The sequence below is a fragment of the Lolium rigidum genome, chromosome 3 (genome assembly GCF_022539505.1).
Source record: "Lolium rigidum isolate FL_2022 chromosome 3, APGP_CSIRO_Lrig_0.1, whole genome shotgun sequence".
Taxonomy (NCBI): domain Eukaryota; kingdom Viridiplantae; phylum Streptophyta; class Magnoliopsida; order Poales; family Poaceae; genus Lolium; species Lolium rigidum.
In genome coordinates, this window is record NC_061510.1 from 214443571 (window position 1) to 214468063 (window position 24493).

Genomic DNA, 24493 nt, shown 5'->3' on the forward strand with positions numbered 1-24493 from the left:
TAGACTGACAAATTCACTCAAAGTAGAAAATGAATCTTAGTCTAAGCAAGCCAATACATACTGCAGACTAAGATTAATTTATCAATAGACATAAAGAGGGGTGAGACGGGGATAGTGAGTAAACCTGTACTACTACACCCAGAATTAGCAAAGGAAATGACATCCTAAGAAAAAAAGAACAAACTACACCCAGAATTAGCAAAGGAAATGACATCCTAAGAAAAAAAGAACAAAATCATAAAGTGCGAGTATGAATCTGTAGTTCTTGATAGATCTCTAGTAAGGTTCAAAGATGAACAAAAAATCGCGATATTTCACATGACGGATAGAAATGAAAAGAGGATCATCTGTACCATATATACTTATATATTTAAAACTGCACATGTTTGCATCAATAAGTTGTACACCCTCCGTCCCGTGGAGAGTGTCGGACCCACAATACAAACTTTTGAAAAAAAGAAAGTCTAGAAACAGTGAAAACGCTTCAAGATAGGACTTTAAATTTCAAACATCGATTTTCCCCGACCTCCGTCTCCGTCCTCGATCTCCGCCTTCCACCGTCGAGGTATCAGCTTGTCGTCGCCCCCCGTGATCGATCTATCAGCAATTACGACGGGGGCGAGGTCAGCAAACACAGCGATTCTATCTGGGACCGTCGCCCCCGTCGTGTTCCTCGAACCGTGATCTCCATTGCGCAGCTCGCGGCGCTCGCCGCCGGCTGCTGTCCGCTCCGTGCGATGCGCTTGCCTACTCCGCCGCGCCGTGCATGAGCTTGCCTCGCTAGCCGCCCGCTGCTCTCTGCACCGCGGACGCCTCTGCTCCTCCTCTGCTCCGCGTGCATGCCTCGCTACGGCGCTCGCCGTCGGCCACGAGCTCCTCCCTGCGGCGCTGCTGGTCCTCCGCTGCGCCGATGCACCTCCGCTGCGATCGTCGTTGTCCTCGACGGCTTGACCTCCTCCTTGCGCCACTGCGCCGCCGGCTGCTCCGACGGCGAGCTCGTCTCGCTCCCTGGACAAGATCGTCGCCCTCCCCTGAACGAACTCGATGCCCTCCCCCGAACGAGCTCACCGTCCTCCCCTGAACGAGCCGGCCGTCCTCATCCTTGAACTGTTACCTGAAGAAGGTACTGCAGTTTAAAATTCAGTTTCAGAGAAATTAATGCAAACATTCAGTTTCAGAGAACCTTTAGTTTCACATGTGGTGCATGGATCTATCTTGGAACAATATTACTGAAAATATTCCATCAACTATATTTTGATACAGAATTCGTTCTCCTTCCAATCATCATGGAATTGTAGCTAATACAGTAATAACAACGAAGCTGTGAAATTCAGAGAAACATATGAAATCAGTAGGTGTTAACCGGTGGCTGCAGAGTTACACAGAATTCCTTTGCGTATGGATCCTCATTGTATGAGTTCACAGTCTGTTAAAGAAGATAAAATAAAACAATGGATGTGATTAAAGTAGCTGTGGCCTGTAGATTATTTTTCAGCAGCCAGTTCAGCCTGTAAATAGTTTCAAAAATATCCCTATTCAACTACTGAGCCTTAAAATATTTCAACTATATTAGAATTGTCAATTGGCAAATACTAATTGGCAGTGAAATATTCACAGACAAGCTAACTATTGTCTAAGAAGTCCAGCAACTGAAATGTATTGCTCGGGCATCATACTTACACTTGATCTCCGCACATCTCTTGCTTAGTTCACAAACTGATGCAGAGGTCGCTTCATTTTCCTGTAACCACACATGCAACCTAGTCAGCCTTTCATGCTTCTGTCATCAATGGCTTCAGGGTCTTGCATAATCTTTGACAGTACTCAGTAGTTCAACCAAACTACTCTCAGAAAAAGACTGATGAGCTACCCATCCTTTTTAGGGAATGCAATATCCCTTATAAAATGCATAATTGACAGGGTACCTACACAGGATGTGGAGCATCAGTAAGAAACATCAGAAAGAAGTATGAGAGTATGAATGACGACAGGGAAGAAACATCAGTATAACAGTAAGAAAAAGGCCCTGTGCTGATGCATCAGTAATGACAGGCAAGAAACATCAGTATAACAGTAGTTTCTCACAGTTAAGATTTATATGATGACAGTGCATTTTATTGCACCAACATAATGCAGTTGTTGACCGGGCGTCCTCAACTTTCAGGTAGTTGTTGTGCAGCAAGTAGGTTTGGTTTTCAGCTACGACAATTTCTCTTCTTAGCCTAGCGAGTATATACTGGACAGGACAGTTGCACCCAACGAATCAACGAAAAATTGGAGCCCAAAATCAAGGGCAGAGAAAGAAGCAGATATATTCGTCTCACCGTGGGAGCAGCCGCCGTCGACTTGATGAGCGGCCATGACGAGGCTGGCAAGGACGCCACATCTCCTTGACCGGCGGTCCACGCGGCCAGCCAAATCACACCGTCGACCAGGTCGGCCTCATTGACGATTTAAGCACCATATTTCACAAAAAAAATTGAGATATTGTACACCACATAATTTTGGACCAGATTTTTTAATCAGGGTCGGGTTCAAAACACAAATCATCAGGTCTCCAAATATCCGCACTGCAACTACCAAAAATCTGCGACTTCAGATTTCCATATACTTTATTTTACACTGCTAGATCTCTGAAATATTGTAACAAGTCAACGACCATATTGAATACAACCAAAGATCCAATTAGCATATTAGCATGACTCAGAATATCTGAAAATCATATAAGAATGCCAATAACTCAATATAATACATATTAGCACAAGCCAACAGGAAATTTATAAAATATATCTAAATATAACCACACAATAACCTTTTGAATGCACGGTATCCAGTTCCCACCTACCATGAGTGAGTTCCATGGTCAGTATGCATGCAAAGTTCCATCAAGCAAGATATGATGTAGCGAAACACGGTTCCTGCTGGTAAGATCAAACGAATTAATTAGCACCAACAAGCCACCACATCAAAATTGCTTCCAGATGATTGCCAAAACAATTAGCTAAAGCACAAACATAGCACAAGTCAAATTCCGCATATCAAATTGGCAACTCAAATATTTGCTCTTTTAGTCTCCAAATATGAACCGGGGGAAAATAAAACATAACCTTGACTAAATTTTGGCATCGGGCCAAATAGTAACAAAAGCAATTAAGCACACATAATTTAAGAAGGCTGGCAAACTCTCAAGGGCATCAAAACAAGCTGCCTTGTTCTTTGGCAGATATGTCCTTTTTCATCAGCATATGCTTCATTTATCTTATTGCCCAAAGACCTGCAATGGACAGAACAAAGAGATAAAATCATTGAAGATAAATCAATTATTATCATCCTCCCATACATCAGGGAAAGCAGAGAAAGTCAATTATTATCCGCAAAGTTTGTCGATGCCATCCCGCTAGGAACTAAAAACACGAATAAATATCGGAATGTTAAAATCAGTAGCAAGGTCCCCAAAACTAAATGATCAGCAGGATTGTATTATTGTACCTGTGAGGCATCACAATTCTCACCAACACTGTCAACAACACCATTGCTGCAATGCCTTGGTTCCCAACGGGTCTCACCATTAAAAAACTGCGCTTGACCACCATAAACAAACCTGGAGGAAATAGGATTTAATTGTTAGACATATCTTTGATAGTAGTGGACACCCTAGATTAAAGTAAATATTGGACAAAAATGACCAAATTCTATTGCACAGAGCCTAGATACACATAGAAATGCACAACCACATGGTCCAACATTGCTCGTTGTATTCCCTTCCAGCTAACTTGAAGCCTGAAATGGTACTGAAAACAAAAAAAATACTATACCTATTATTTTTCATTGGAGAAACGACTTCTCTCCCACATTATTGTTTTAGCACATCAAATATTTTACTAAAATAGTAGCTGCAAAGAGGAAAAACAAATTATTAGGAGCTCTTAGCTAATACACAAAATATCTGAAAACCAAACTCGTATTAGAACGAACATAACCCAATCTGATACATGCTACTGGAATTATCAAACTAACTCAAGCAACTTTAAACATCTGACATGATGGAAATGAGTCACTTTACCTTCAGGAACCTGCCTGAGTCACCACAACAACGATAGTTGTGGTATGTGCATTATACAACTCGATCCGCTCAGCCAGGCACAAACACACCGAACAACCATTATAAAATATAAATCAGTCAATGAGAAGTTGAGAACCAAGATTTATCCATAAATGACTGCAATAACTAAATGGTACTGTATTGGGATTGGGATTTGGGAAAAGCTCACCTTAAGCCCACCTTGGCGTCTTAAAACCAGCCATGCTTGCCGTTGCTGTCCCTGTATTGTCGAAATCCGTCGCCCGACACGATTTGGCCGGCCCTGCCCCGGATCCTGGCCATCCTTGACTCACACGGTCATACCCACTCCACCACCGTTCCCTACAGCTGAAAAGTGAGAAACAAGAGTGAGATCTGAGAGAGATAAGTAAAGAGGAAGAGCGAGAGAGACGAGGGAAAGCCAGTACTGCACCTGACCGCGTATCCTTGCTGCCGTTCTGCCTTGTCCAGCCGCCGCCGTCGGCTCCCGCTTCCAGCGCAGGTGGCGGGCGAATTGGAGCCCGGGCATGCGCCCTCGCCGCTGCCCGTACAGCCGCCGTATCCAGCCATCGCCGTGTCCGGCCGTCCGGCGAGCCTCCACCGCACGTCCGGCCGTCCGGCGAGCCTCCACCGCCGCATCGAGCCGTCGCCGCGTCCGGCCAGCGCCGCGCATCCGGCGAGCCTCCATCGCCGCATGCAGCCGACGCTGTCGCATCCAGCTGCCTTCGCTCAGGCGCGTGTTTTCTACCGTTGCTGCGGCCGCGTCCAGGCGGAAGGTGGAGATCGGCCAAGGAGAGGCGGCGGAGGGAAGTGGAGATGAGGATTGGGCAGATGGGAGTGGAGATGGGGATTGGCCAGCTAGGGTTTGTCTACCCACTCCCACGAGAAAACAGCCAAAGCATGCGACGCGGACGAGCAGCATCGCTCCCTCTGCTCGGTGAATCCCGCATGTACTCGGTCCCATGCGTCATGGACTTGCTTGGAGGATGAACAAGTGAGGAAAAATGAACCGCATCCAACGGCTGGAGTAGAAGCGGGAGCCAATTTTTACTGTACTGGTGAAAACGTGTGAACCAGATTGATTTGCCCCTCTCAGACCCCTTGCATGGCCGGGTAGTACCCTCAGGCTGCCCTGGTTACCCAAAACAACGATTCTCGGAAGTGACAAACTCAACACCTGCATCATGTATAACATGTGGATCAAGAGCAGTGACAACTTATCAAGCACTATCATCACTATGTACATATAGCAAGCACTATCATCTTCCTTAGCTGTAGGAACAAATTAATTGAGGAATGGGTGAGGTTTTACCACCTGCTCTATTATTATGCCTGGGAAGGACATACCAAAGTAATTCCTGGTCTCGATCAAAGTATATAACCTTTTGTAGCCGAGGCACCAGTGAAAAACCTTAATTCATAAGAGAACCACAGTTTGACAACACCTTATGAACTTACAGAAGATTACTAATCAATACGGATCCACATCTCTATGCAAAACCTTACTAATATACTGTTATTTAATATTTTCATAGTTCTATAATGTCAGCAAATAAAAGTCATTCTAAAACAAACCTGAAGACTTAAGAAAATGTATTCACATAATAGCTGATCTCGCTTAAAAACTGAAAAGTAATACCACGAGAAGTATTAATTGGGACGTCATCTCTGTTTTCTCACTCGCTACCAAAGCTTATAATAAGAATCAGCCTATGCTCTAGAGGAATGGTGGAGCACAAGACATGAGGAGATAAATAGGAGTTGGCGGAGAACAAGATTTTTCATTTCCAAATTCATCTGGATTTCCCCACGCAGAATTCAGATAATAATAAAGCGAAGAGATGTTATACATACATTGGGATCCATGTCCTCGTCATCGGCCGGCCCACAATCTGTGGCTCGCCGATGCTCATCCTCCTGTCACCTCATCATCTTGACAGCCTGCCTCATGGGCACACATTCAATGATACATTGAGGTTGACTGTAGAAGAAAGCAAAGCATTTGGTGTATGTTCTGTATACCTTCAGGCTATAGTAACGGACAACACCAACCAATTCTGCAATCGCCATTGCTATAAGAATCTTCTGCACACCCAAACCCTATCTGCAAAAGAAAAATAAATTTGAAGAAGAGAGAATCAGATTGAGGGGGCACAAACCAATAAAACTCAGTTTCCACACTTGATTTCCACGGAAGATAAGGACTCTAGAACCACCTGACGGTAATCAGACTCCGCATAATTTCCCTCAGAGAAGCTCCATGCTCTTCATGATCCCACAATCGGTAAATTCTGATTTACCAGGTGGCTCCATGAGCTCCCCTCTATATTATACCACTATAAATTATGTTATGTAGAGGTTCTTTTGATTTTCACACCTAATGGACATTCAGCAAGTTTCCATTAGCTTTCTAGCGCGAATTTAGATGCTTAGCTAACAAACCATTGCTGAATAGGTTTCCTCATGTCCGTGGAATATACAATCATGAGCAGATAGATGCATGGAAAAAGATAGTGAATGTTGTTCATGCAAAAGGAAGCATCTTTTTTCTGCCAATCATGGCATGGACATTATGTGTGTAATGATAACATAGTTGCTCTGAAAGCTGTAACAGGTTTACCAAATGCAAACACCCTAGAATATCAGTTCCTCACGAATATATATTTTTTCATTTATTTCCACCTTTTCCCGAAACTGTGGGACACAACTGATCACCGTTTACTCTATCTGGATCTGTATAGGTCGAAATGGTTGAAACATGGAAAACATAAAAATTCAATATTCCTTGTGTTCTCAAAAATAATCATGAGTCTGACTTATTGTATATTTTGAAGTGATGCACAGTATCATTCTCTTATGTGCATTGGGAGAGTAGTGATTATTTTGACACTTTAGGTAAAATTTTCCTTTGAAAAAGGCAAACTGCTGTAACTATTGTTTATTAGTAAGGCAGCATGTAGCAACAAAGAACTATAGATACATCATATAGAAAGATAGCACGAAGCAGAAACCAAACTCAGCTAAATTTTTTTGCCAATCTTTAATTAATGAAATGGGTAGATGAGCACAACGGAAAACGAAAGATAGACATGGTTGATGTTTTGTCCGTTGGAGGAGCAGTGGACAGGGCAGGCGGAGAATCTGGAGCATCAAGCACAGGCAAACCAACCTAACATAGAAGACGAATAACTCGTAAGGAAACAAGCCTAATGCAAGAACACAAACACATATCGCTAACATGCACGCAACCCCACCTCTTCAGACCAAACCTAAGGAGCCAACTTTAGTGTAGCTCCCAACCCATGTTCATGCGATGATTCGGCGAACAGGGTCCTCTTGGGCTGTGTATCAGTCTCTGTTACCATCGATGCACGACCTGTGAGAGCATGTTAAACAATGAATCTAAGCAACCATGCATGTAAATGAACTAACACGTGAAGTTCCTGCTTGTACCTAGGTGGAGGGAGAAGAATTGAGATTTATACTGTCAAAATACATGTACAGTATGCTATTGCCATCTTTTTTGGGAAAATAATGCGATCAAATATTAAACATAATTAAATTGCAGGTTGATTAGTTTCAATCGGAAAACAAACAATTGCAACCCTGCTCTCAAAGATTTCAAAACGCAGCCCAGGAAGACATAACCGCCGTTGTCTATTTTGAAATTGATAAAGTAGCCCAAAAACAGTTCAATCTATCAATGACATCTTCCCTAGAAATGAAAGTATTAATGGCTCATTGAGTTGGACTATCTGTTCTCTAACAAAGGTTTGCAAATAAGAATATTTCAAAAATAAATTAACCATGATGTACAGTATACATGATCACATTTATAGTACTTTACATCAAAATAGGCAGCTATAGCCCAAACAAAAGAGAGCGAAGATTTGTAGAACTTACTGGTTGTTGAGTTAACTACAATGTTAAATAGTAAGTGGATCAAGTCTGGCACTCAAATATATTTGTTACTTGCAAGACAAAAAGAATACATTGTAATATTGTTGTAATGTTCTATGTGAATGATCAGGTATGATTTTCTCTTCTCAGGAAACAAATTGCTATATGGTAAATAATGGATGGAACTTCGTATGTAGATTTCTTTTGAAAGAATAAAGAGATTTAATCTTCCGGATTACCGGCTTCGTGGGGCACTTGCAAGGTCAGGAGCAAGCCTTCATGTGCCGCTTCCATTTCCACTTCCAAAGAGAAGCCTGTCTTATGACCATAAAGGAACGATAGCCTCTCCGATAAATAGCCGCTGCTAGACATGTCCTTCCAGTCCGAAGCCAACCATAGCTTCCTGAAACAGAGGGTTCATCTGCTGAATAAAGAATATTATCTAATGAGAAATTTATAGTGAGGTTTGCTCATGAGTTTCCCTTATATTTTATTAAGGTTAAATGTAGCAAAGATTGAAATGAAAAATGCAAAAAAGAAATGAAAGATCCTAAACAGGAAAGCTAAGGGTATCTTTCTAATGAAAATTGATGTAGAGAAGCTGCAAGGTCATTTATATAGATGTTTGGCAATGCAAACTGAACATTGAATCGTATAGCATAAAAAGGATAATTCTAAAAGCTTTCCTCACAAAAAGAGTGCTAGCAATTCTAGGTGAAAGTAGAGGAGCAAGTGAACAAAGAAATGAATCAAAACGTGCCCATGGAAGCTGGTTCATAGTAAAGTAACCGGTGGCACGTACCTCCAAAATCCTCTTCATCAAGAATTTAAGAACTCCAATACTTCAAACGTAGGCAAGACATAAGAAGTGCTTCAGGAAAAAAAAAATATCACCATAAGACTGGAAGGGTCGACAAAATACAGAGAAGTCCTTCTAAGTGGGAGAGTAAAATGACAGTTGCTACAAGTACATCGCTGTATAAAGATGGAAAATGAGTATTACATGCAGTATCTCCACTCACCCATGTATTGACATAAATTTTTGGTGCTTTTGAAGCTGAACCATCTGAGTATCGATAGAAAAAGAGGATGTTAAAGAGGCAAAATATAGACAACATGTACAGTTAAAGAAGCATATCACATTCTATGTCGCTCTAGAAGATAATTTTTTTTGCAGTGCCAGCCAATAGATCACTATAAGAAAGTGCAGCGTACTTTCTTTACCCAGTTCAAAAAACAAAAAAGTATATTAAATCATTTAATTGGTTATTTAGCTAAACAGAACAGCGAAGAAAAATATCTAACGATGTCTGCAAAATAACTTCAAATAGTATAAGATGTTGCATGTGAAGTATCTTTTGTCTTTTTAGTTTCCTGTGATCAAAAGCAGGCACTGGAACAAAGTAAATCTACATGTACCTATGTAGCACACCTAGAAAAATAAGAGATCCCTTAACTGACACTATGTACCATAAAAAATATGTATCCCAGGCATCAAATTTTCTATATTTATAACTAACTAAAGAATCATTTCAAAGTAAGAATGGTTGAAACTTGAAAACCTGACCAACAAAAAAATATATGTATAACTAAAAGCATAAGAGCATAGTGCCGATTCATGTAAAGAAATATATCGGCGTCTAAGTAAGCAGTTCTATTTAAAAATGAAGAAAAGTTTAGAAACTAAACATATTCATTTGATTTCTCTTGTATAGAAGACCGAGAAAGTCTGCAGCACGTTGTCGCTTGGTTCCGACTCAAAGAAGAAAACCCCTCTCAGCTTCTTGGCCTAGAAGCTACACAAACCCTCAATGTTCAACATGACCAGGAGTATACATGCCTACATGGGTATACCAACAAATATATGAAAAGGCAGGTTGCACAGGCATAACAACAAACAGTTGGCAGGCAACAAACTGAAAGGGAGGTGACCACGAGAGTAAATCAAAATAAAAAGGGAAAGCTCACGAGGGTGTAGGGAGAGGAGGGAGGAGGCCGGTGAGGGTTGGTGGCAGCAAGTCCATGGCTTGGCAGAGCCTCCTTCTTCTCTATGGGAAGAGGAACTGAAATAGGGAGGGAGGAACGAGAAGGAAGAGCTCACCTGGGGAGATAGAACGAACAGCAACTCCGGCGAGCAGCGTCATCTTGGCAGTTGTACGGGCCATGCCAAAATCCGCCTCCTTCTAATCCCGTTGAAGCCGAGGCCAGCCCGTCGCCTCCGGTCGTCACCGCGGCGTATCCGCCCCGCGCCGTCCCGACTCCGGCCGCGGCGCCTCCGGAAGCCGCCGACGCAGATCCGCCCCGCGCCAGCCCGTCTCCGGCCGCGCCCGCCCGGCCTCCACCCACCGCCACCGACGCCTCCAAGTCCGGTCCCCGCCATCGGCGCGTTGCGGCGACGCCTCCACCTCCGGGCCCCGCCGCCGGTGAGGCGATGACGGATCGAGGACGCCGGCTTATGAACAAGACGTCAATGCGCCGACAGCGGCGAGGACAGGACAAGGCGCCGGAGGTAGAGGTCGGCCATGGAGAGGCGACGGAGTGGAGTGGAGATGGGGATTGGGCAGCTAGGTTTTCACTGCACCAATCGCATGAGATGAGGCGCACCCACCTCACGAGAAAACAGAGAAAAGAGGCGACGCGGATGAGCAGCGTCGCTCCCTCTCGTTGGTCGACCCCACACACGTTTGGTCCCAGCCATCATTGACTCATCTAAAGATGCAGCAGGTGACAAAAGAAATAACAACATCGAACGGTTGAGGTAGAAAGCGGGATGTGAGTTTTACTGTGTATAGACAAACGTGCGAACCAGATCGTTTTGCCCCCTGGGATGGCCTGGTTGGCCGGGTAGTATTAGAACATTTATAGGAGAAATATACACGACCATGGTTGCCTGATGGGCTCAAGGATGGATATAAGCCACCGGGGAAAGAAGTTGGGCTGCTGCGGCTGTTCTCTCTTTCACACTCTCTCTAAAACATTAAGAATTAAGGACAGAATAGAGAAAAAGGTTTGGAAAAGAAATTGTAAACAGTCTTCAAACAAGATTTGAGACTTAAGAGAGTATTTAAATGAGATTTGAAAATGGTTTTCCAAGATATCCAAAATAATAATATGTTGGTTTTAATATTATTTGAAGTAAGATAAAGAGAAGGGGTTTATTAATATAACCATATGAGTGGGAAAAGAAATAGTTTTTATTTAGAAAAATAATTTTTATTTGATAAAATCTTGTGGATGATATGATGCATGATGTCATGATGATGCATAAAAGAAAAAGAACAAACAAATCTATTAGGGGTATTTTCCGGGGCCGTTACAGTTGTTTCATATAGACCTCTTCTTCCAGAACACCATGAAGAAACGCGTTCTTGACATCTAGCTGCCGAAGACTCCAACCTCGAGACACAGCAATAGACAGAACAGTTCTGATAGTGGCAATTTTAACTACTGGACTGAAAGTATCCTCATAATCAATTCCATATCTCTGCTTGAATCCCTTAGCAACCAACCTTGCCTTGTACGTGTCAATAGATCCATCTGCTCTTTTCTTGATGCGGTAGACCCACTTGCAATCAATCAAATTTCTATTTTTGTTTGGAGGTACAAGATGCCAGGTCTTATTTTCCATGAGTGCATTATATTCTTCCTGTTGGAGATATGCCCAAGAGGCAATAATAAAAGTGGTTATTATATATTTTTATGTTTATGATAAATGTTTATATACCATGCTATAATTGTATTAACCGAAACATTGATACATGTGTAATATGTAAACAACAATGAGTCCCTAGTAAGCCTCTTAACTAGCTTGTTGATTAATAGATGATTAGTTTCATAATCATGAACATTGGATGTTATTAATAACAAGGTTATATCATTATATGAATGATGTAATGGACACACCCAATTAAGCGTAGCATAAGATCACGTCATTAAGTTATTTGCTATAAGCTTTCGATACATAGTTACCTAGTCCTTTCGACCATGAGATCATGTAAATCACTTATACCGGAAAGGTACTTTGATTACATCAAACGCCAATGCGTAAATGGGTGGTTATAAAGGTGGGATTAAGTATCCGGAAAGTATGAGTTGAGGCATATGGATCAACGAGTGGGATTTGTCCATCCCGATGACGGATAGATATACTCTGGGCCCTCTCGGTGGAATGTCGTCTAATGTCTTGCAAGCATATGAATAAGTTCATAAGAGACCACATACCACGGTACGAGTAAAGACTACTTGTCAGGAGACGAGGTTGAACAAGGTATAGAGTGATACCGATGATCAAACCTCGGACAAGTAAAATATCGCGTGACAAAGGGAATTGGTATCGTATGTGAATGGTTCATTCGATCACTAAGTCATCGTTGAATATGTGGGAGCCATTATGGATCTCCAGATCCCGCTATTGGTTATTGGTCAGAGAGAGTTCTCACCCATGTCCACATAGTTCACGAACCGTAGGGTGACACACTTAAGGTTTGATGTTGTAATAGTAGAACTTGAATATGGAATGGAGTTCGAAGTATTCTTCGAAGTCTCGGATGGGATCCCGGACATCACGAGGAGTTCCGGAATGGTCCGGAGAATAAGATTCATATATAGGAAGTCATTTTATAAGTTTGAAAATGATCCGGTGCATTTATGGAAGGTTCTAGAAGGTTCTAGAAAAGTCCGGAAGAAATCACTTTGGAAGGCGGAGTCCCGGAGGGACTCCACCACCCATGGCCGGCCAACCCTAGAGGGGGGAGTCCAAGGTGGACTCCACCTAAGGGGCCGGCCACCCCCTCATGGAAGGGTGGGAATCCCACTTGGGTGGGAGTCCCACCTTGGGTAGGTTTCCCTACAACATGGAAGGTTTTGGGTTGGGGTCTTATTCGAAGACTTGTAGTCCAACACTTGGGGGTTCCACCTATATAATGAGGGGCCAAGGGGAGGGGCCGGCCACCACAAAGCCACATGCTGGCCGCACCCCATAGAGGCCGGCCACCCCCTCTCCCCAAACCCTAGCCGCCCCACTCCTCCCCCTCTCCCGCAACGCTTAGCGAAGCTCCGCCGGAGATCTCCATCGCCACCGCCACCACGCCGTCGTGCTGCCGGATTCAAGGAGGAGCTACTACTCCCGCTGCCCGCTGGAACGGGGAGGTGTACGTCGTCTTCATCAACACCGAACGTGTGACCGAGTACGCAGGTGCTGCCCGATTGTAGCACCGTCAAGATCTTCTACCCGCTTTTGAAAGCGGCAAGTGACCGTCTACCGCAGCAACAAGAGCCTCATCTTGTAGGCTTTGGAAATCTTCAAGGGTGAGTCTCGATCATCTCCTCGTTGCTCCCATCTTCTAGATTGCATCTTGGCTTGGATTGCGTTCTCGCGGTAGGAAATTTTTGTTTTCTATGCAACGTATCCCTACAGTGGTATCAGAGCCGTGTCTATGCATAGATGGTTGTACGAGTAGAACACAATGGTTTTGTGGGCGTTGATGCTTAAGTTGTCTTTAGTTTGAGTACTTTGCATCTTTGTGGCATAGTGGGATGAAGCGGCTCGGGCTAACTTTACATGACCGCGTTCATGAGATTTGCTCCTCGCTCGACATGCAACTTGTATTGCATAAGTGGCTTTGCGGGTGTCTGTCTCTCCGACTATAGTGAAGATTCAATTTACTCTTCTATTGACAACACTAGTATCACCATTGTGGTTCATGTTCGTAGGTAGATTAGATCTTACTCGAAACCCTAAACCACGTAAAATATGCAAACCAAATTAGAGACGTCTAACTTGTTTTTGCAGGGTTTGGTGATGTGATATGGCCATAATGTGATGATGAATATGTATGATATGATCATTATTGTATTGTGGCAACCGGCAGGAGCCTTATGGTTGTCTTTTAATTTCATGTTGAGTAGTATTTTAAAGAAGTTGTAATAGTTGCTACATGGGAGAACAATCATGAAGACGGCGCCATTGACCTTGACGCTACGCCGACGATGATGGAGATCATGCCCGTTGATGATGGAGACCATGTCCGTGCATTGGAGATGAAGATCAAAGGCGCAAAGACAAAAGGGCCATATCATATCACATATGAACTGCATGTGATGTTAATCCTTTTATGCATCTTATTTTGCTTAGATCGCGACGGTAGCATTATAAGATGATCCCTCTCACTAAAATATCAAGATAATAAAGTGTTCATCCTTAGTAGCACCGTTGCCAAGACTTGTCGTTTCGAAGCATCTCGTGATGATCGGGTGTGATAGAATCAACAAGTGCATACAACGGGTGCAAGCCAGATTTGCACATGCGGATACTAAGGTGGCCTTGACGAGCCTAGCATGTACAGACATGGTCTCGGAACACGTGATACCGAAAGGTAGAGCATGAATCATATGATTGATATGATGAACACTTTGAGTGTTCACCATTGAAATTACATCTTGTCTCGTGATGATCGGACTTGATGTAGTGGATTTGGTTCGTGTGATCACTAAGACAATGCGAGGGATATTGTTTTGAGTGGGAGTTCACCTAGATTTTTAATTTTGTTGAATTAAAATTTGAACTCAATTTGTCATAAACATTAGTCTAAACTATTGCAAATATATGTTGTAGATATGGCGCCCCCAATCAATTTTAACCAGTTCCTAGAGAAAGAAAAGCTTAAGAGCAACGGTAGCAACTTCACCGACTGGTTCCGTCATGTGAGGATCTTCCTCGCTGGCGGAAATCTGCAATATGTGCTTGATGCACCGCTAGGTGACCCTCCTGTAGAAACTGAAACCGATGAAGTAAAGAATGTTTACGAGACTCGGAAAACTCGGTACTCTCAAGTTCAGTGTGCCATCCTGTGCAGTCTGGAAGCCAATCTTCAAAAACGTTTTGAGCACCTCGATCCTCATGAGTTGGTCAATGAGCTGAAAGCTATCTTTGAAACTCATGCGGCCGTGGAATGCTATGAAGCATCGAAACACTTCTTCAGCTGCATGATGGAAGAAGGCAGCTCCGTTAGTGAGCACATGCTCGCCATGACCGGGCATGCGAAGAAACTCAGTGATCTGCGAATAGTGATTCCTAACAGACTGGGGATTAATCGTGTCCTTCAATCACTTCCACCTAGTTACAAGAACTTTGTGATGAACTACAATATGCAGAACATGAACAAAGAGTTACCTGAACTCTTCGCCATGCTGAAATCTGCTGAGATTGAGATCAAGAAAGAGCACCAAGTGTTGATGGTCAACAAGACCACCAGTTTCAAGAAACAGGGCAAGTCTAAGGGAAAATTCAAGAAGAGTGGCAAGAAAGCTGCCACGCCTCCTGTGAAACCTAAGACTGGCCCTAAGCCTGATGCTGAGTGCTATTACTGCAAGGAGAAGGGACACTAGAAGCGTAATTGCTCCAAGTATTTGGCGGATCTGAAGAGCGGCCTTGTCAAGAAGAAGAAAGAAGGTATATCTGATATACATGTTATAGATGTTTATCTTACTCGGTTCTCGTACTAGTACCTGGGTATTTGATACTGGTTCGGTTGCTCATATTTGTAACTCGAAACAGGAACTAAAGAATAAACGAAGACTATTGAAGGATGAAGTGACGATGCGCGTTGGAAATGGATCCAAAGTCGATGTGATCGCTGTCGGCACACTTCCTCTACATCTACCTTCGGGATTAGTTTTAAGCCTCAATAATTGTTATTTTGTACCCACGTTGAGCATGAACATTATATCTGGAACTTTTTTAATGCAAGACGGTTATTCATTCAAGTCTGAGAATAATGGCTGTTCTATTTTTATGAATAATATCTTTTATGGTCGAGCACCTAAAAAGAATGGCTTATTTCTGTTAGATCTCGATAGTAGTGATACACATATACATAACATTGATGCTAAGCGAATTAAATTGAATGATAATCTACTTATATGTGGCACTGTCGTCTTGGTCATATTGGAGTGAAACGCATGAAGAAACTCCATACCGATGGATTACTTGAATCACTTGACTTTGAGTCACTTGATAGATGTGAAGCATGTCTAATGGGAAAAATGACTAAGACTCCATTCTCTCGGTATTATGGAGCGAGCTACCGACTTATTGGAAATCATACATACCGATGTGTGCGGACCAATGAGTGTAGCATCGCGCGGTGGTTATCGTTATGTTCTAACCTTCACGGATGATCCGAGTAGATATGGGTATATCTATTTATGAAACATAAATCCGAAACTTTCGAGAAGTTTAAGGAATTCCAAAGTGAAGTAGAAAATCAACGTAACAAGAAGATTAAATTTCTACGATCTGATCGTGGAGGTGAATATCTGAGTTATGAGTTTGGCATGCATTTAAAGAAATGCGGAATACTTTCACAATTGACACAGCCGGGAACACCACAACGAAACGGTGTGTCCGAACGTCGTAATCGAACTCTCTTAGATATGGTTCATTCTATGATGTCTCTTACTGATTTGCCGTTATCATTTTGGAGTTATGCATTAGAGACATCCGCATTCACTTTAAATAGAGCACCATCAAAATCCGTTGAAACGACACCGTATGAATTATGGTTTAATAAGAAACCTAAGTCTGTCGTTCCTTAAAGTTTGGGGTTGCGAAGCCTATGTAAAAAAGTTACAACCGGACAAGCTAGAACCCAAAGCGGAGAAATGCGTCTTCATAGGATACCCTAAGGAAACTATAGGGTACACTTTCTATCACAGATCCGAAGGCAAGATCTTTGTTGCTAAGAACGGAACCTTTCTTGAGAAAGAATTTCTCACTAAAGAAGTGACTTGGAAGAAAAGTAGAACTCGACGAGATTACTGAATCTTCACTCATTGATCAGAGTAGCGCAGATCGGAAGTTGTTCCTGTGCCGCCTACACCGGCAACAGAGGAAGCTAATGATAATGATCATGAAACTTCGAACGAGATAGCTACTGAACCTCGCAGATCGACAAGGGAACGTGCCACTCCTGATTGGTATGATCCTTGTCTAAATGTCATGATTGTGGACAACAATGATGAAGACCCTGCGACGTATGAAGAAGCGATGATGAGCCCAGATTCCAACAAATGGCAAGAAGTCATGAAATCCGAAATGGGATCCATGTATGATAACAAAGTATGGACTTTGGTAGACTTACCTGATAGCCGCAAGGCTGTCGAGAATAAATGGATCTTCAAGAGAAAAACAGATGCTGATGGTAATATTACTATCTATAAAGCTCGACTTGTCGCAAAGGGTTTCCGACAAATTCAAGGTGTTGACTACGATGAGACTTTCTCACCGTAGCGAAGCTAAAATCTGTGAGGATTTTGTTAGCAATAGCTGCATTTTTCGATTATGAGATTTGGCAGATGGATGTCAAAACGGCGTTCCTTAATGGAGACATTGAGGAAGAGTTGTATATGGTACAACCCAAAGGTTTTGTCGATCCTAAAAATGCCGACAAAGTATGCAAACTTCAGCGTTCAATTTATGGACTGAAGCAAGCATCGAGAAGTTGGAACCGACGCTTTGATAAGGTGATCAAAGACTTCGGGTTTATACAGTGGCATGGAGAGGCCTGTATTTACAAGAAAGTGAGTGGGAGCTTTGTAGCATTCCTGATATTATATGTAGATGACATATTATTGATTGGGAATGATATAGAACTATTAAGCAGTGTAAAAGGTTATTTGAATAATAGTTTTTCAATGAAAGACCTTGGTGAAGCATCGTATATATTAGGCATCAAGATTTATAGATATAGATCAGGACGTCTAATAGGGCTATCACAAAGTACATACCTGGACAAGATTCTAAAGAAGTTTCGAATGCACGAAAGTAAGAAAGGATTCTTACCTATGTTACCAGGCAAGGTCTTGAGTAAGACTCAAGGTCGGGCTACGGCAGAAGAAAGAGAAAGGATGAGTCAGATCCCCTATGCCTCGGCAGTAGGCTCTATCATGTATGCCATGCTATGTACTAGACCGGATATAGCACATGCTGTTAGTTTGACTAGCGGATATCAAAGTGATCCAGGAATGGAACACTTGGACAGCGGTCAAGAATATCCTGAAGTACTTGAAAAGAACTAAGGATATGTTTCTTTATTATGGAGGTGACCAAGAGCTCGTTGTAACCAGTTACACCGATGCAAGTTGGAACACTGATCCTGATGACTCTAAGTCACAATCTGGGTACGTGTTTATATTGAATGGTGCTGCGATGAAGCCGGGCAAGCTCGAAGCAGTGCACGGTGGCGAAGTCTTCAACAGAATCGGAGTACATAGCGGCTTCAGAGGCTTCATCAAAAGCGGTATGGATGAAGAGGTTCATTGTAGAGCTCGGTGTGGTTCCTAGTGCATTGGGCCCACTAGTCATCTACTGTGACAACATGGGTGCCATCGCCAATGCACAAGAACCAAGGTCACACAAGAGGCTGAAGCATATCAAGCTGCGTTATCATTTGATTCGCGAGTACATCGAAGATGGAGAAGTAAAGATTTGCAAAGTACACACCGATCCGAATGTAGCAGATCCGTTGACTAAAGCTCTCCCTAGGGCAAAGCATGACCAACACCGGAATGCCATGGGTGTTAGGTACCTTACGAGTGTAATCTAGATTATTGACTCTAGTGCAAGTGGGAGACTCGTTGGAGATATGCCCAAGAGGCAATAATAAAAGTGGTTATTATATATCTTTATGTTTATGATAAATGTTTATATACCATGCTATAATTGTATTAACTGAAACATTGATACATGTGTGATATGTAAACAACAATGAGTCCCTAGTAAGCCTCTTAACTAGCTTGTTGATTAATAGATGATTAGTTTCATAATCATGAACATTGGATGTTATTAATAACAAGGTTATATCATTATATGAATGATGTAATGGACACACCCAATTAAGCGTAGCATAAGATCGCGTCATTAAGTTATTTGCTATAAGCTTTCAATACATAGTTACCTAGTCCTTTCGACCATGAGATCATGTAAATCACTTATACCGGAAAGGTACTTTGATTACATCAAACGCCACCTGCGTAAATGGGTGGTTATAAAGGTGGGATTAAGTATCCGGAAAGTATGAGTTGAGGCATATGGATCAACAGTGGGATTTGTCCATCCCGATGACGGATAGATATACTCTGGGCCCTCTCGGTGGAATGTCGTCTAATGTCTTGCAAGCATATGAATAAGTTCATAAGAGACCACATACCACGGTACGAGTAAAGAGTACTTCTCAGGAGACGAGGTTGAACAAGGTATAGGGTGATACCGATGATCAAACCTCGGACAAGTAAAATATTGCGTGACAAAGGGAATTGGTATCGTATGTGAATGGTTCATTCGATCACTAAGTCATCGTTGAATATGTGGGAGCCATTATGGATCTCCAGATCCCGCTATTAGTTATTGGTCAGAGAGAGTTCTCACTCATGTCCACATAGTTCACGAACCGTAGGGTGACACACTTAAGGTTTGATGTTGTAATAGTAGAACTTGAATATGGAATGGAGTTCTAAGTATTGTTCGAAGTCTCGGATGGGATCCCGAACATCACGAGGAGTTCCGGAATGGTCCGGAGAATAAGATTCATATATAGGAAGTCATTTTATAAGTTTGAAAATGATCCGGTGCATTTATGGAAGGTTCTAGAAGGTTCTAGAAAAGTCCGGAAGAAATCACTTTGGAAGGCGGAGTCCCGGAGGGACTCCACCACCCATGGCCGGCCAACCCTAGAGGGGGGAGTCCAAGGTGGACTCCACCTAAGGGGGCCGGCCACCCCCTCATGGAAGGGTGGGAATCCCACTTGGGTGGGAGTCCCACCTTGGGTAGGTTTCCCTACAACATGGAAGGTTTTGGGTTGGGGTCTTATTCGAAGACTTGTAGTCCAACACTTGGGGGTTCCACCTATATAATGAGGGGCCAAGGGGAGGGGGCCGGCCACTACAAAGCCACAAGCTGGCCGCACCCCATAGAGGCCAGCCACCCCCTCTCCCCAAACCCTAGCCGCCCCACTCCTCCCCCTCTCCCGCAACGCTTAGCGAAGCTCCTCCGGAGATCTCCATCGCCACCGCCACCAGGCCGTCGTGCTGTCGGATTCAAGGAGGATCTACTACTTCCGCTGCCCGCTGGAACGGGGAGGTGGACGTCGTCTTCATCAACACCGAACGTGTGACCGAGTACGAAGGTGCTGCCCGATTGTAGCACCGTCAAGATCTTCTACGCGCTTTTGAAAGTGGCAAGTGATCGTCTACCGCAGCAACAAGAGCCTCATCTTGTAGGATTTGGAAATCTTCAAGGGTGAGTCTTGATCATCTCCTCGTTGCTCCCATCTTCTAGATTGCATCTTGGCTTGGATTGCGTTCTCGCGGTAGGAAATTTTTTGTTTTCTATGCAACGTATCCCTACAAGTGGTATCGAGCCGTGTCTATGCATAGATGGTTGTACGAGTAGAACACAATGGTTTTGTGGGCGTTGATGCTTATGTTGTCTTTAGTTTGAGTACTTTGCATCTTTGTGGCATAGTGGGATGAAGCGGCTCGGGCTAACTTTACATGACCGCGTTCATGATATTTGCTCCACGCTCGACATGCAACTTGTATTGCATAAGTGGCTTTGCGGGTGTCTCGTCTCGCCTACTATAGTGAAGATTCAATTTACTCTTCTATTGACAACACTAGTATCACCGTTGTGGTTCATGTTTGTAGGTAGATTAGATCTTACTCGAAAACCCTAAACCACGTAAAATATGCAAACCAAATTAGAGACGTCTAACTTGTTTTTGCAGGGTTTGGTGATGTGATATGGCCATAATGTGATGATGAATATGTATGAGATGATCATTACTGTATTGTGGCACTCGGCAGGAGCCTTATGGTTGTCTTTAAATTTCATGTTGAGTAGTATTTCAAAGAAGTTGTAATAGTTGCTACATGGGAGAACAATCATGAAGACGGCGCCATTGACCTTGACGCTACGCCGACGATGATGGAGATCATGCCCGTTGATGATGGAGATCATGTCCGTGCTTTGGAGATGAAGATCAAAGGCGCAAAGACAAAAGGGCCATATCATATCACATATGAACTGCATGTGATGTTAATCCTTTTATGCATCTTATTTTGCTTAGATCGCGACAGTAGCATTATAAGATGATCCCTCTCACTAAAATATCAAGATAATAAAGTGTTCATCCTTAGTAGCACCGTTGCCAAGACTTGTCGTTTCGAAGCATCTCGTGATGATCGGGTGTGATAGAATCAACAAGTGCATACAACGGGTGCAAGCCAGTTTTGCACATGCGGATACTAAGGTGGCCTTGACGTCTCGGAACACGTGATACCGAAAGGTAGAGCATGAATCATATGATTGATATGATGAACACTTTGAGTGTTCGCCATTGAAATTACATCTTGTCTCGTGATGATCGGACTTGATGTAGTGGATTTGGTTCGTGTGATCACTAAGACAATGCGAGGGATATTGTTTTGAGTGGGAGTTCACCTAGATTTTTAATTTTGTTGAATTAAAATTTGAACTCAATTTGTCATAAACATTAGTCTAAACTATTGCAAATATATGTTGTAGATATGGCGTCCCCAATCAATTTTAACCAGTTCCTAGAGAAAGAAAAGCTTAAGAGCAACGGTAGCAACTTCACCGACTGGTTCCGTCATGTGAGGATCTTCCTCGCTGGCGGAAATCTGCAATATGTGCTTGATGCACCGCTAGGTGACCCTCCTGCAAAAACTGAAACCGATGAAGTAAAGAATGTTTAATAGTAGAACTTGAATATGGAATGGAGTTCGAAGTATTGTTCGAAGTCTCGGATGGGATCCCGGACTTCACGAGGAGTTCCGGAATGGTCCGGAGAATAAGATTCATATATAGGAAGTCATTTTATAAGTTTGAAAATGATCCGGTGCATTTATGGAAGGTTCTAGAAGGTTCTAGAAAAGTCCGGAAGAAATCACTTTGGAAGGCGGAGTCCCGGAGGGACTCCACCACCCATGGCCGGCCAACCCTAGAGGGGGGAGTCCAAGGTGGACTCCACCTAAGGGGGCCGGCCACCCCCCCTCATGGAAGGGTGGGAATCCCACTTGGGTGGGAGTCCCACCTTGTGTAGGTTTCCCTACAACATGGAAGGTTTTTGGTTGGGGTCTTATTCGAAGACTTGTAGTCCAACACTTGGGGGTTCCACCTATATAATGAGGGGCCAAGGGGAGGGGGCCGGCCACCACAAAGCCACAAGCTGGCCGCACCCCATAGAGGCCGACCACCCCCTCTCCCCAAACCCTAGCCGCCCCTCTCCTCCCCCTCTCCCGCAACGGTTAGCGAAGCTCCGCCGGAGATCTCCATTGCCACCGCCACCACACCGTCGTGCTGCCGGATTCAAGGAGGAGCTACTACTTCCGCTGCCCCCTGGAACGGGGAGGTGGACGTCGTCTTCATCAACACCGAACGTGTGACCGAGTACGGAGGTGCTGCCCGATTGTAGCACCGTCAAGATCTTCTACGCGCTTTTGAAAGCGGCAAGTGATCGTCTACCGCAGCAACAAGAGCCTCATCTTGTAGGCTTTGGAAATCTTCAAGGGTGAGTCTCGATCATCTCCTCGTTGCTCCCATCTTCTACATTGCATCTTGGCTTGGATTGTGTTCTCGCGGTAGGAAATTTTTTGTTTTCTATGCAACGTATCCCTACACTTCCTCCATTGCACTACGCCAATTCGAATCATCAAGAGCCTCAGGAAGGGTGGATGGTTCACCTGTGGAGGAAAACATGCCATAGCGAATCGTACCATCTGTAAACTATTTGGTTTGACGTATACCTCTTTGAAGGCGTGTACGAACACGTGGAGGAGACACATCTAGTGATGACGGAGGAGAGCTTGTTGGCGTGGTTGCGGCGGAGTCATGCATAGAGTTTTCCCCACCAGAGTTGGCCGCAGAAGATCCAGTGGGATCACCACCAGCAGCCGACAGCGACAGGGCCGCAGAGCCATCAGGCGAGACAGGTGGCGACGAGGGAGTCGACGGAGGCGTGTGTCCGCCAGGCGCTGCATGCGAAGACGGGGACCGCGAGCCGGATGGCCGGGCAGCACGCGGCCGGCCGCGCGTGGCGACCACGCGCAGGAGGGGACCGGCTGGTAGCAGGGGACGCACCACTGCCACCTGCATGCGGATCAACTCCGGGATCCGTGTTGGCAGAGGAATGTTCTTCAGTATCTTCATCAAAAACTGTGCCAAATTCGTCATTTTCTGCAGAACTTTGTACATCATTTTGAGCAACATTTTCAGCACGGTTTGGGACCAAATTTTCTCCAGGAGCCTCAGGGACCTGTGACACATTAGTAATAGGCACAATAGACACATAATCATCAGTTGTATTTGCACCCTCATGAACTAGGGATGGTGGATGGAAGGAGAAGAATTTCTTTCCGAAGGAGGGGACCGGCATTTGGACGTAAGGAGGCAAAAGGGAACACATTTTCGTCAAACACAACGTCTCTAGAGATATAAACACGTCCAGTGGACATGTCAAGGCACTTCACACCCTTGTGAAGGGGACTATACCCAAGAAACATACAACGTGTGGAGCGAAAAGCTAACTTGCGAGTGTTGTAGGGGCGAAGATTAGGCCAACAGGCGCAACCAAAGACACGGAGGGCATCATAGTTTGGTGTAATGTGGAGAAGACGTTCAGCAGGAGTTTGAAAATCAATGACTTTGCTATGAAGAAGATTAATGAGAAATGTGGCAGTAAGAAAAGCTTCATCCTAGTACTTGAGAGGCATGGAGGCATTAGCAAGTAAAGCAAGCCCTACCTAAACTATATGTCTATGTTTTCTTTCAGCGGAGCCGTTCTGTTGATGAGCATGTGGACATGAGACATGGTGGGTGATGCCAACTTTTTGAAAGAATGCATTCAATTTTTCATACTCGCCTCCCCAGTCAGTTTGCATAGTCACAATTTTCCTAGCAAACTTGCGCTCAACATATTGTTGGAAATTAAGAAAAGCTTGGTAGACATCAGCACGACTTTTAAGCAAGTAAATCCAAGTAAATTTACTGAAATCATCAATAAAGATTACATAGTATAAATGTTTCCCAGCAGAGGGGGGGTGTAGGACCCCATACATCAGAGAAAACTTGTTCTAAGGGAACAGTAGATCGACTACTAGATGTAGGATATGGCAACTGGTGACTCTTTGCTAACTGACAAGAATCACAAACATATGGAGTACTCTCTGGGGTGTAAGCTATTTTATTTGTCCTAAGAACTTGTTGAACCACAAAAGAAGAAGGATGTCCTAAGCGGCGGTGCCATGTAGATGAAGACGGCTTTATTGTGATATATGCATGCTTGGAGGATGCAGTAGAGGTAGGCATCAAGGGATATAAGCCTCCATAGCATGGACCTCTAAACAGAATGTGTCGTGTTTCCTGGTCCTTAATCACAAAAAAGAAAGGATGGAACTCAATAAACACATGATTATCAAGAGTGAATCTATGAACAG

General features: G+C 43.7%; 4 long non-coding RNA genes across 7 annotated transcripts; all 4 read right to left on the reverse strand.

Annotated features, from left to right (window-relative positions):
* Window positions 1-1049: 1049 nt before the first annotated feature.
* Window positions 1050-2542, reverse strand: LOC124698948. Its single transcript, XR_007001182.1, has 3 exons — window positions 2325-2542; window positions 1681-1925; window positions 1050-1114 (listed from the first exon to the last, which is right to left on the reverse strand). It is a non-coding gene; the product is annotated as an uncharacterized LOC124698948 (long non-coding RNA).
* A 486-nt stretch (window positions 2543-3028) lies between these two features.
* LOC124698949 lies at window positions 3029-4135 on the reverse strand. Its single transcript, XR_007001183.1, has 4 exons — window positions 4064-4135; window positions 3816-3893; window positions 3490-3601; window positions 3029-3274 (listed from the first exon to the last, which is right to left on the reverse strand). It is a non-coding gene; the product is annotated as an uncharacterized LOC124698949 (long non-coding RNA).
* A 668-nt stretch (window positions 4136-4803) lies between these two features.
* Window positions 4804-6356, reverse strand: LOC124698950. 2 transcript variants are annotated; one of them, XR_007001185.1, is made up of 5 exons: window positions 6298-6356; window positions 6104-6185; window positions 5936-6022; window positions 5397-5492; window positions 4804-5258 (listed from the first exon to the last, which is right to left on the reverse strand). It is a non-coding gene; the product is annotated as an uncharacterized LOC124698950 (long non-coding RNA). The 2 variants fall into 2 exon arrangements; XR_007001184.1 differs by lacking the exon at window positions 5397-5492.
* Window positions 6357-8129: 1773 nt separating this feature from the next.
* On the reverse strand, window positions 8130-10163 carry LOC124698951. 3 transcript variants are annotated; one of them, XR_007001188.1, is made up of 4 exons: window positions 10083-10163; window positions 9004-9047; window positions 8784-8852; window positions 8130-8384 (listed from the first exon to the last, which is right to left on the reverse strand). It is a non-coding gene; the product is annotated as an uncharacterized LOC124698951 (long non-coding RNA). The 3 variants fall into 3 exon arrangements; XR_007001186.1 differs by lacking the exon at window positions 10083-10163 and having other exon boundaries at window positions 9004-9693; XR_007001187.1 differs by lacking the exon at window positions 10083-10163 and having other exon boundaries at window positions 8985-9693.
* Between the last annotated feature and the right edge of the window lie 14330 nt (window positions 10164-24493).